Raw genomic sequence first — 12,573 nt, forward strand, 5'->3', positions numbered from 1 at the left:
ATTTATCTATTCAAAATCTGATTATTCAAACTTTTAAGTACTTAAGTATATACTCAAGAATAATACAATTTTAAACTATTTAGATTCTATACTCATTTTCTAATATAACATTATCCTGTGAAGATGCAATTTTTTATTTTAAAATTATTAATTAATATCAAATAGGTACCTATTTTGCATTAACTATTGTTATTAAAAAATATATATACTTACTCTAAGAGCTCTAATTAGTTCTCCCTTATCATAAATCAGAGGTAAACATTTTTGATGAATTTTATAGGTATAATATTTTATAAGAACGTTCTTAAGGGTTTTTATGCTTCGTATGAATATAATATATTGATAACTTGAAAATTATTAATTCGAATCTTGATTTAGTATACAAATGTTTAAAAAAATCGTATGCATAATAATTTACAATGAAAAGTGTTATTTATTATTATTAAAAAAAAAAAAAAACAGGACACTATCCTTAAATGTTACCTATTGACAATTAAAATTTAATTTAATATATAATATGACAAATATTTGAAAATAATGCATGCCGATTATTATACACTTTATTGTAAAATAGGTATACCTATTTATACTATAAATACCACCTACACATATAATTTCAAAAATTACTACTTGAATTATATTAGGTAAGTAACGCAGAATTGGTTCCCGTTTAACTATGTGTAATTTATATTTAGATAGCATACCTGTAATTATATTAGGTACTTAAAATAAAGTCACTAAAGTTATACTCAGCTACAGGTCTCAATGTCTCAAACAAATAAAAACGATCTGTCGAGTGTTAAAGTTTATAACTCTAAACTTATATGAGCCTATTGGTTATCGTTTATACTTTTATATTTTCTTTAACAGCAGTAGTCAATCAGTAATCAGTACGAGTAGTCTTACCACTTACATGGTATATGATTATACGAATATGACTATCAGAAATTGTTCAGAATTCATAATTATTTATACTAATCTATGCACTATAATTAATAATTAATTAAAATACTCATAAAACGGTAAAGTACCTACCTATTACTTAACCGATAAATTACTTACTTAACAATACCTACTTTACCAAAGTGATATTACCGACATCAGAAATCTATTGATTTTCTACCTACAAATCGTGTTAAGAAAACCATATCAATATGCAGAAGTTTGCACGTTTTTATCGTCTATAATAATTAGTTCTCGGCAGTCGGCGTCGTTCTCACAATAAAAACATTATTAATTTGCGAGCCTTGAAAAAAATAGACGAAAAGTGACGCATCTAAATATACACACAGGCGCTCTTAAACGTCTAACCCGCTCTACGCCTTCTCAGAAATATATAGTTAAATTAATTCAGCATATTTCACCGTTTCAAGATAAACAGCACTTGAAAGTTTAAGACGTAGGTAGATAAGTTTTACTCGAAAGTCGAAAGCATTTAATCACTATCTCCAGTTTATTGTAAAAACGATTTTAACCGAAAGTTTTTACAGACTTACAGCAATGAACAATTAATTATTATTACTTTTTTTTATGCTCTCTTATAATTATAATATTAATAAAATACAACGTAAACTAAATTAATGAACAATGTTCGAAAACATTTTAAAATAGTATGACTAGACAATGCGTGCACACACACTTGATAGAAAATCTGACGTTATTTGTTTTAAACATTTTTCTTTATTAATTATCAAAGTCCTATATAGGTACGTCGTTTATTAAAAAAAAATGCTACGCTGTAGGGACTACTCTACGAGAATAATTGTGTTTGTCTACAAAACGTAACTTACAAGACAATTATTATAGCTTTAACGTGATCGTTTTTTATTAAATCGAAAATACTAAAATATTAAAATAATAATAACCAATAATTTTACCTTTTAACATTTCAGATATCACAGGTAATCTCGGATGTGCACATCAGAATGAGCTAACCCAGTATACAGTAGAACTTCGATTATCCAAACCTCTGTTATCATAGGCGCAATTTCAATTTAAAAAAAAAAAAAACCAAGGGTGCTAAGCTATGAATTTTTTCATTTAAGTTTTTTGATACATAAACACGAACATTATTAATTGAGCGTGTTAATTTTAAAATCGGGGTTGCTAATACTAACTAATCGTCCCCCTCTATTTGCGACTATATCCATTAAACGCACCCTCTGTTATTATTGGAACTTTATTTCGTTTCCATTCATGATCCGAACGCTGTTTTTTTTTTTTTTAACTATTATTACTTTAAAGCCTCAACAACTAAGGTTATTAGCTTACGTATTTAAATATTACTTCTACATTAAGATACATTTTACAATATTACAATATAATTATTTTTGATATGTGCAATGTAGAAAAGGAAAAAATATAAAACTATATAAAGTTATTCAGTTTGGTTATTTTTAGAAAGGTTAAAATATTGTTAGAATTTTCACAATCTGGTCCAAGTGCTTCATAAAGGTGTTCTGGAATGTTTAGGGGAGGTTCTGGTATCAGCAAAATTGCGGCAGTGTATAGAAGGACGTGTTTTATATGGTTAGAGCTTCACCGCAGGTTAAACATTGGACGGGGAACGCTGTTTTATCCGAAAGTCAATCCGTACAACGTACACACGCCAGGTAGCTGTTTATTAGTGCGTAGCAGAAGTTCGCAAATTCGTTAAATAAATACTGATCAGTTTATCCAATACAAATAATAATATTTAGTAATATTCTTGTAATCGAAAAAATATTGTAATAACCTAATGGCATGTAATTTTGATACAATACCGAAATTTTCCTTTTTAGGGGATGGAAATTTCGTTTCTAAGTTTCTTAAGTGTCATGTCAGTAGCCTTCTTGGTTTTTTACCTCGAAAAACAGTTTTTGCTATGTTTTACATATTTTGCAAGACGAAGGCAACAAATGTGGGTATAGCGTTATCCTCTTAAGGATGTGTTACCTTTGAATTCTATGATGAATTTTGTCAACATTTGAACCTATATAACAATATTCTTAAAAAAAATATCGTGCCTATGTAATTTTAATATTTTTAAACTACTATTGTAATAACGTATGACGAGGATACTTTTATTAAATTTTCAAGGATTTTGAATTTTTACCCAAATAAAATTTTAACATTTATAGAAAAAAAAACTAATAAAAATTGAAAATGTTTATAAATAGTCCTGCATAAAAAATCAGAATATTATTTTAAAAATTGTATCTCGTTTGGATAGTAAAAATAATAAAAATACTGTTGAAGAAAATCGAATTATTAATTAATCGAATTTTCATAATCCTAAAAAAAGATGACAGGCCAAAAAAAAACAGAATTGTAATATTGGTCTGCTCAGAATTTAAAATAAATAATTTATAAAAAAAAAATGGAAAAAACGCCAACGGCACGCAGTGTTCCCAAGCGGTCACCCATCCAAGTACTAACTACGCCCGACGTTGCTTAACTTCAGTGATCGGACGAGAACTGGTGTATTCAACGTGGTATGGTCGTTGGCGACAGATACTTAGAAAATTACACTATTTAAACTTATTTAACTAAAGATTTTACTAAATTAATATTATATAATTTCCAAAATATTTTGACTTGTTTTGATTTATTTATAGGCATTTACGATTTAAATTTTTAAATTTTGATTCAATTATATCAAAATGATGGTAAAAAAAACTCATCATTGTAAAATCAATATATCCACCACCTTACTCGGAATCTAAAATAAAATAATACAAAATGGAAAATTTATTTCAGAAATTTGCAATATTTGAGAACAATTTAAAGAAATGTTTCAAATGACACACAACATTTTGTTATCATATTTTTCCGAAATTAGCACAAAAAAAATACTATTACCTATGTTGTAATATACTATACAGGTACATTGTACCTATATTATTGCGTATTAAATTATTTGATACTTTCGGTAATAATCAGCTCTAGTGCAGAACGATTGTTTTTGATTGACAATAATTAAGAAATTTTCGAGAGATACCTGCACGGTCCAAGAGTGTTTTGTTAATGAAAGAATATCTGGGTAAACAAATAAACTTTAACGAATTCATTCGTTGGTCAACCTTTAAAAAATAATTGTTAAAATCAAAAAGATTAACGTACTTAGGTAATTTATTTATTTCAAATATTTTATTTTTGTAAATTTTGATTTAATATTTTCTCTATTTTTATAGCCAAACCCAAACGACATTATTATTGTTGTATTATTCAATAAATATGATATTGCGTTCCTTGACATGTTTTGAAACGGTTAATTGACTTAACATAGTATAGTAATGTGTATATATTTTATTTTTCAACATAAAAAGTTATCTTTTGTTTATTTTAAACATTTATAGATTTATAGAGATTTTATGCCCCTTATAATATATTATGAAAAACATTGTATTGCTAAGAATCTATACCTATAAAATATGTTTTAGATAGTACAGTGTATTATACTATGCGGCATGTGCAGACATTTACGTGTACCTACACATTTATGACCCAGTGTGACGACCAAACGTGGACTGGTAAAAAAGAGCACGGGATTCTACATAATTTAAAGCTCAAATTTGAAATCTAAAGATTATTTATAACAAATTATTAAAATATAATATTTTGTGCAATAAAATATTGAAAATACGTTAATAAAACGTCACAGCAAACATTCTAACAAACTTGTACATTATTATAATAATACATATTTAAGGACGAGGGATTCTATAGCATCCCAGCATACCGCTATTATACCAGCCAGTCCGCGACTGATGAAGACTAAATTAATTAAGCTATTATTATAGTATCACGACCATGCGGTGATACCTAATTGATAGTAGAGTGGCGAATATGATATTAAAATAACCATAAAACATTAAAGACGGGTTGTCTCTCAGAAAAGATTCGGAATCCACGAGAAAGGATATGAGTCGACTTGAACATTGAATTTAATTACAAGACCCAAATTTTGACATTTACCAAGAAAAATGACACCATCACGACCATCATTCTAAAGGACAAAAATCATATGATATTATAAGGCAGATGATGAGAAGAGCTCGTCAGATGGTTAGGGATACGCAAGACACTTGGAGGCAGGTCATAAAACCACTTACATTCTTATTAGGTAGCTATGAATTTTGACAAAAAGTCAAATATCGATAAAAATAAAAAATAAAAATGTAAAAAGTATACCTCTCTGCTCTCCATACTATGTAATTACGCGTTTGCGACGAATCGGATGACAAACTACTAAATTGTAATGATCATTTATATTGGTAAAGCGGTGGGTGGTTAAACATTCAGAAAAATAATTACTGTCATTCGAGTACGTATCATTGATGAGTCACAGAGTTAATGAGCGTAGATATTCCGATGAAATAATTGAATACTATTGATGATTGATTACGTTGACACTCCACGCTAATTTTGGTGCAATATTATACAAAATTTCCTTTTATCTATAATACGATGGTACGAACTACGGGGACTACACTTATTTTGGTGCTGATTACAAGCTCCCGTATACACACAGTTTCAAGTTCGTCTGTATAATTTCCACACACATATACCTATATAATATATATATTTCCGTTCACATTAATATTGACTTAAACGATCCCTAATAACAATATCATAAAACATAATATACTGAGTGATATTTACCAAGCTACCAAGCATGCTTACTCCTATTTTGCCATCAAATAATTAATTTATTCAAATTCTGATTTTTGGAATTTTTAAATATACTCAATAATGACCATTTTATTTAAATTGTTAAATTTTGTGGTACTTAAAAGTGTCTGTGGCGAAAAAATCTTCTTAAGTGGTAAAAAAAAATCTCAAGAATATACAAGGTGAACAGATAGAATAACTGACTTTTGGAAGAACTTTTGTTCAAATTTATATTTTTTTTTTATGTTCATTAAGTGACTTTAGCGTTACGTGTATAATAACAATTTTTATGTTTATTTTTAGTAGGTAAATTTTTTTTAAATCCAATATTTTTTTGGTTAAATTAATTTGGAATGTAATAAATTTTAAAAAAATATGATTTTTGAAAATTTGCTGACGTGAGTATATTTTTTAAATTATTTACTTATCATCAGTGGTTGACTTGGAAATAAAGTAGAGAGGTACACTAGCTAGTTTTCAAATGTATATATAAAATCCTTGCATTTTAATAAAACTTACATAACCATGGCGGTGGGGAGGGGTCACCCCACACCACCCTTTATGGTCCCTTTTAAGAAGTATAATAACTTAGAGAAACTAAGAAACTCGTATCAATGAATCATAACATATAAATCATAATTTATTAGGTGTAACCATGTCACTTAAAGTTCACTTCATATTAGAATTAGATATCAAATATTAATACAATAAAATTACAATTCATATTTTCAAATACCTACAATTTTGTATTTAATTTTAATTAATAGGTAAGTTAACAATTTACATAACAATCCATCCCATGCGTTCCCCTTTAAAAATGAAGTAGCAGGGGTACGCTAGCGTACCGCTACAATTAGTTGAGATGCTCATGCCCCCCTCCCCAAGTCAACCATTGCTTATCACATAATATTAACAATTTCAGTCATACGTTGAATTAGCATATATTTTTTTTTTTGATCAGGTCTTTCTGTTACACCTAATGGTCTTTAATAATTATATTATATTTAAAGATTCTGAAAATCAGATTAAAAATAACTGCATCATTTAAAAAAAAAAATGGAGGAGCATATTAAATAATATGCTCCATTTATTTTGGTGAATCATTATTATTTTATATAATATATTATATGGTATTAAAATAATTCATAATAATTAAATAAATGTTTTATTTTTGTCAAAAATGGTTAAATGTAATGCGTTATAGGCTATCAAGACGGATCGGATGTCAAATTACTTTTGTAATGTATGCCAATAAAATATGCTTGATAGGTATTTTAAACATTTTATTTATTAACTAGCAATAGCCATTATTTTTTAACCAACTATAAGATTGTTAATGTTAAAAATAACTAACAAAATGAACATATTTTATGTTGAATATTTTATTACGTAAGAATAAGGTATAAAAACCAACAATTTTCCATACATGAGTAGTGCAATAAATAATTATTTTTAACTAGTATTTTAGAATAATTTCTATTAAAAAAATGTCAACAAAGTTTTATATTTTTACCAATAGTTTTAATCGTTGCATTGATTAAATGTGAGTAATCTCCTAAAATAGTGATAAAAAAGTAAGCCATAGTCAGAATGACGAGTACCTAAGTGGAATATTTGAAATTAAGATCTGTTATACTTTGAGTTAAATTGTACTTTAAAAAAATTAAATAATGTGTCATAACATTAATATACCTGCTATATTGTACAAACAGTTTTGTTCATTATTTTGTAGAACAATAATTGTAGAATCATTTAAGCCATCACATAGTTCAGGTTCTTCATCAGGTGATTCTGATAGTGTTGGCTTAACTTATGAAAAATCTAATTCATCACCAAGAATTTTTCTGTCATCTTGGTCGTTGCTACTGTTGGGTACATTTTTTAGAAGTTGGGCTACACAAACAAGTTTCAAATTACTCTTAAACTGTAAAGAATTTGGAATATGTTGAACACTTCTAATACATGAAAGTTAATTTTCAAGACAATATTGAGAAAATCTTCCAGTAAGGAGAAACTTATAGTTATAACTGTAGGGCTGGGATTTCGATGCACTTTGCATTGTTTTTCAAAGCTTACTGTGCAATGCTCGTCTTGTCACAAATTTGTTTTATGTAGATTTGAATGAGAATAAGAAAGTTTATTTTGCATTTTTTAATTTTTAGGTCATTTTAGAGTTTTTGGAGCATTTTTTGAGTTTTTGGAAATCAAGTGTATGAATTTGAAATTTTATTTTAAGATTTTAAGATTTTTACACAAACATGGTTTTTAAATAAATATAACAGATTATAAGTAGGTACTCCTAATTTGTATTATATTTATCGGACAAGGTTTGAGTAACCTCTACCCGCATTTCCTGTTAAATAATCTTAAATCAGTAAAATCGACGTCCGATGATATTATATCGTTCGACGTTCAGTACGAGTTTTGCCGTCGTTAACACCGTTTTATTACTCTAGTTAATTTTTTTCGATAATTTAATATAAAAATGCCAAAAGTAAAATGTTCGACAGTGAGTCGACTGCGTGCGTTTGTACAAGAATTTGGACATAATATTTTTTCTACCGACGGAACGGTGTTATTCTGTAAAATATGCAACGTGAAAATTACTGCTGAAAAACGATTTGCCGTACAACAACATATTTTGTCAAGAGATAAACATATCAATGGATTAGAACAGAGTAAATTAAAACTTTTTATTGTAATTTATACTAAAATTATTAAAAATAAAAAAATTTGTAAATTTATTGCCCTTATTTTAGGGCATTTTTCGGGTTTTTTTAGGGCATTATTTAGAGTTTTTAGGTCATAAAAGCATTTTTTTTTAGGACATTTTTCGGGGTTTTTGAGGGCATTAAAATCCCAGCCCTAGTTATAAGGCTTTACATTGAAAAATATATTATGTGAGTCAATAATACTTTTTGTCGCTAATAAAACGCCAGCTTGGCATAGTTTCCGTGTTCCCTTAGACCCAATTTTTATATTTTTGAAAATATCCATAAAATCGTATAAAAATTATATGGTTTCATCATACTTCTCTAGATTTAAATTACTTAAAGCAACAACAGGATTTCAAGAAGTCATTAATGTAAACCACTTAGCAAAATGTTGTATTTGTGGTTTTGAATGAAGAGTGATAATTTTCATGGCCAACCAAAAATTGTAAACTTGCACTTACATCAGTACTCACGACGTTAGCAGCTTTTGAAACTTTCATTTATAAAAATGATTAGGCTTTTGTAAGTCTTCTGCATCAAGATTCCGAACTAATTTTTGTTCAACACGTCATCACGTATCATCACGTTTTGGGGCAGTAAAAGTGCTTAGATTTTTGACTTCAGTACCTCGTTCGATCAGAAAGTGAATCTAGTTGGTACTTTGGAGGGTCAAAAGTGAAAAATTCTTAATACTTTTCTAAATAATCGAGAATAACAAACTAAAAATTAAGGGAACAACGGGAAATTTTACGCACACTTATTTTTCGACAAAGTCGATTTTGGTTTTTGATGTACTCGTAATTTTAAGACAAATGACCATAGATACATGAAATTTTCACCAAATGTTTATATAAGTATATTCTATCCTCCGTGCATTTTTCAACAATTTTAGACTTAAGTTAAACTATTCATAGGCATTTGAAATTTTCGATCATTATTAGTTTTTTTAAAATTAATATTGATAAAAATTTATTTTTTATGCAAAAAAGCTTAAAAATTTAATACAAGGCTCTTAACATATTGTTACAATAGCAGTTGGAAAATAAAAGAAATTCATAGTCACAATTCTTTTTTATAAGCATTCAAAGTTTGGATTTTGTTAAAATACGTAAAAATCACGAAAATTCACAAATTATTTTAAGCTAGAAATTCATAAAAAATTTCTTTTTAAATCTAAGATTTGAAAATTTAATACAAGATTCCTTACAAGTTTTTCAATCTTTATCACAAATAAAAAGTCCACCGGAAATTCAAATTAAATTTGTATGAGCATTTGAAATTTAAATTTTTACAACATCGGATTTTCACTGGATTTCACATTTAGTGATTTTCTTATTTTGGTGTAACTCTAAAAGTCTAAAACAAATGACCGCAGATACACTTTAAATTTTCACTGAATGTTTATATAGGCATTTTATATATTTGATAAAATTTTCAAAATATTTAGATTTGTTTTGAGCTGTTTACTGACATTTTAATTTTTCAACTATTTTAGTTTTTTTTTTCTATAAATATCGATAAAAATTTATTTGTTCGGTAGAAAAGCTTGAAAATTTAATACATGGCTCCTATCATATTTTTACAATAGCAGGTGATAATAAAAGAAATATATTAACACAATTTTTTTTTTACAAGCATTCAAAGTTTGAATTTTGACAACATGTGTAAAAATCACGAGAATCACGAAAATGCGCAAATTATTTTAAACTAGAAATTCATAAAAATTTTTCTTTTTAAATCTAAGATTTGAAAATTTTTAATAATCTATAATTTATTCTAGACAGATAAACCGTCTTCGCTCAGAATCGTTTTTCGTATACAATGATATAATATCATTGGATTCAAATTTAATTCCATCCATTACAGTAACCCACTTGTAATCTACTGTACAGTAGAGCGACATCCACGACTTACCCGCTTTTTTAAATATTTCTTCAGGTAATGTATTGAACTGGTTGTTAAATAATATTCTTGTTTTATATTTTTCAATAAATGTGGGATATCTAGTAAAAAATATAATTCACGGTTAGAGTCACATAGATGATTAGTACTATTTTGTAAGTATCCCGTAGATCCAGGTAAATAATGAATGCCAAAGCTCCCCCACATTGCTTTATTGCATGCTCCTGTATGAGATGTAACTGAATTTACTTCAAGTCCTAATGCTTCAACTTTTGAGATAATTTAAATTATATATTTTTTGAAAGTATTGTCTTTCACTGAGTCGCTAGTGAAGTAATAGCAACTGTTTGCTTTCAACTGCTAGCTATACCAGCTAACATAAACACTAAAGCGTGGCTTGCAACACCATTATGTTTAGTCAACGTTGAATTACCAACAAATGAGATTGAACTAACATCATATACTAAAATTTTAACAAGAAACATTTTATCTAATACAAGAACACATTCTTGTTAAGTATCATTCAGTGTAGAAACTTTAATTGCTAGCATCTCAAAAACATCATTCAAAATTCCATTCTTAAAAGATATATTTTTTTCTTCAAAACAATCATCGACTTTCTCTGCTCCTATAAAAGTTATAAGTTTATAACCAGAACAAAGCATTGAATGCCATATAATTGTATGACGTGCGAAGACGTCGAGTAAATTAATGAAATTTCTTGATGGAATTATTACCAAGAAACTAATGGAAACAAAACAATCGAGCCATCGAGGAGACATTTAAAATTTAAAATATTATAACACCTACCTTGTTTTTAAAAAGAATTGTGTCTATTCTAAGTAAACATATTATTATATTTATAATAAAATATGTATTACCTATATATAGCAGTGGAATTAGACTCGAGCCCTTTCAGTGTGGCTCGCAAAAAAGATATTAATTCTGTCACTTCAAACATTTTATAAATAAAATAAATAATACGTCCGTCTTTGTAATACTTACCTAGTATTAAACTCATAGTTAACCATATTAAATTATAACAATTAAAATCAATCCACACACTTTATATGTCATTATACAAGATCATTATTAGAAATTTACACCATCTTCTCTACCTCGTGTATCAATATCTCTTCTGCTCTAATTGAATTAGGATATTTAACTAGATACATTTACAATGCCAAAAATAAAAACAAATGTCCCTTTTGAATTTTTTTTCGTAGAGATCTTCCCCAAAGATAACACAATGCAGACATTACTAGGTAGTTACTTAATACTAAAGTGGTAATTGAAAAACCAAACTCAAAGAGCCTCAGCATACCGCAATGCCATAATTGCCAAACTTTTGGCCACACACGAACAATTATTACAATCACACCCGTCACCCCTAAGTTGCGTTAAATGTGGAGAAAATCACCGTACGAATACGTGCACCGAAGACCGGAACAATCCAGTCAAATGTGCCCTATGCTGCATGGGTCACATCTCCAATTTCAGGGGATTTTCAGTTTTCAAAAGAGCGCTCTCTCAAAAAGTCGTGTCCCTCCAATCAAGGTTTCAGATTTGTACTCTCGTTATAGAATTAAAACCTAGATAAAAGTTACCGGTAATCAAAACTTTTCAATGGATCCTATTTCTGACTTCTCAAATTTCATCAATAGGGCCCGAATTTCAATGCAAAATGCATCATTTTTTGGTTAATCATAGACAATGCTTTCCAGGTACATAATTTGTTTCATGTAACGAGTGTTTCAAAGCTTAAAATTGTATTTTGCGTTTCTTGCATATTTTGTAATTTTTTTTATTTTAAGAGCATTTTTAGCATTATTGGGTCATTTTTATGGTTTTTAATGCATATTTTTTCAATAGTCCATAATCATTTAGCGTATTTATTAATATATATTTTAGTATCTTTACTTAAAATAGATAATATTTCCCCAAAATATATGAGTGTCAACATCATAGCAGCATCAAGTAATTTTTCTAATTTTTTTTTAATAAATAATAAATATATTTTAATAATAAATTCTAAATTAAAATACCAAATTGTATAGAAAAAATATAAATGGCATTTTTAAGGTTATTTTTGAGATAAAATACTTTTTTTAAGGACATCTTTTTAGAGCATATTTGTATGGTTTTAAGAGCACTTAAATCCGGGCCCTAGTCATCAATAATCTAAATTCGTTTATCGGTCCACAAATTATACTATTATTTCTTCAGTACTTGTGCTAATCGTCAAATGTACTATTTTCCATAGATTTTTTTCGCACAATTTTTCCTCATTATAGTCTTAAATTAT

At 27.8% G+C, this 12,573-nt stretch overlaps 1 protein-coding gene and 1 non-coding gene across 2 annotated transcripts in view; one reads left to right on the top strand and one right to left on the bottom strand.

Annotated features, from left to right (window-relative positions):
- LOC107169551 (uncharacterized) overlaps window positions 1-12,573 on the top strand; it is a 56,666-nt gene that overhangs the window by 39,516 nt on the left and 4,577 nt on the right. The window lies entirely within an intron of this gene.
- On the bottom strand, window positions 3,369-3,487 carry LOC149060290 (5S ribosomal RNA). The gene has a single exon (XR_016190048.1). It is a non-coding gene; the product is annotated as a 5S ribosomal RNA (ribosomal RNA).

This window comes from Diuraphis noxia, unplaced genomic scaffold, assembly GCF_037042655.1.
Source record: "Diuraphis noxia isolate RWA-SAM2 unplaced genomic scaffold, SU_Dnox_SAM2 contig0001, whole genome shotgun sequence".
NCBI classification, from domain to species: Eukaryota; Metazoa; Arthropoda; class Insecta; order Hemiptera; family Aphididae; genus Diuraphis; species Diuraphis noxia.